This window comes from Globicephala melas, chromosome 6 (assembly GCF_963455315.2).
Source record: "Globicephala melas chromosome 6, mGloMel1.2, whole genome shotgun sequence".
Taxonomy (NCBI): domain Eukaryota; kingdom Metazoa; phylum Chordata; class Mammalia; order Artiodactyla; family Delphinidae; genus Globicephala; species Globicephala melas.
The window spans coordinates 88,356,833-88,358,496 of record NC_083319.1 but is presented as its reverse complement, the minus strand read 5'-3'; positions in this window follow the sequence as shown (position 1 = coordinate 88,358,496).

Here is a 1,664-nt window from a genome sequence, read left to right as displayed (position 1 = left end):
CAGACTCTGCAGGCTGCAGGCTCACCTGGGCCTGGCAAAGCCTTTGTGCCTCCACAGAGCTGACCCCTGCTGCTGTTCATGCTTGGGGCCCCATGACAGGCCCTGCAGTGATGCGCCAAGCCCCTCTGCTCTTGCTTTCTGCCTCAGGGCCCAGTCTCCTCGCTGGAACTTTCTGCCCCTCCCCTCTCCGAGTCCCATCACCTTTCACTGGTGCCTTCTTCGTTTTCCTGTCCAACTGCTGCCACCCCACAAACCAAGTATAAGAAAACAAATAAAAACTAGTGAAAGAGTCATCTTGTTCCTATCTTGGTGCCCTATTGCCCCTCCTGTTCCTCAGCACTCACGCCTTCCCTTGAGGTCGGTCATCTGACTCTGTGGACAAGGAAACAGGACCTGGCAGGGAGACTATCCCAGGAGGAAGGCAGGGGTGAGGACACTGAATAAGTCCAGCTGGGGGAGAGAAAGATGTCTTCACTTACAGACACCACTCCTGCCATGGGGGTGCACAGGCCTTCAGAGGAAGGATATCAGTCAGCTCCAGCTGCCATAAAAAATACCACAGGCAATGTGGCTTAAACAAGAGGAATTTATCATCTCACTGTTCTGGAGCCCAGAAATCTAAGGCCTCTCTCCTTGGCTTATAGATGGCCATCTTCTCCCTGTGTCCTCACATTGTCTTCCCTCTGTGTGTTTCTGTGTCCAAATTTTCCCTTCTTATAAGGCCACCAGTCATACTGGATTAGGGCTTACCCTAATGACCTCATGTTAACTCAATTATCTCTTTAAAAGCTCTACTCCAAATAAAGTCATATTCTGGGGACTTCTCTGGAGATCCAGTGGTTAAGACTCCACGCTTCTATTGCACTGGGCACGAGTTCCATCCCTGGTTGGGGAAGTAAGATCCCACATGCTGTGTGGTGCACAACAAAAAACAAAAATTCACATTCTGAGGTACTGGGGTTAGGACTTCAACATATGTATTTTGGAGGGGGCATAATTCAGCCTTTAATAGGAAGTAAGACATTTTGCCAGATGTCTATATTACAGAGGAGTAAGGATCTTTCCCAGAGTAAAGAACCATCACTCATGTGATTTGGAGGAACAAGGACCAGCCCCCCACGGCGGTAGAGGGAAGTTCCCAGAGTGCGGGACAATTGAGTTCGACAGGAGTACATGACCCAGGCCATGAGGATGGGAGTTCCAGCCTGCAGCATAGAGGGCTCTTGAATGTGGGGGAGTCTAGCAGAGCAAGCAGGAAAGAGAGAGAGGAAGCCCAATGCCAGGCTGTGAGTTGAGGTGCAGGCTGGCAGTCCTCAGACCTCTGCTCCTAGAATCGACTTCCAGCACCCTCCTCACCCACCCCCATGCTCCCGCTCTGCACAGTCTGAAGGGGCCCACCTCACTGCCCACCTGCCCCCCAAACCCACATGACACTGCTGTCTTCTGTGTAGGGGCCCAGGCCAGCGTGGCCCAAGGTGTCCACATACCTCCAGCAGTTGGATCCTGGTGTCTCCTTTCTGCTTAGCTGACTCAGGACTTAGTGGCCTAGCAATAAGCCTTGAAGCAATGCTCTAGTCATCCTTCCTACCAATATGCCTGACACAGAGTCTTTGTGCAGCCAACGGGATCCCAGGAGGCCTCACAATGCACCCTCCCCAGCCTGC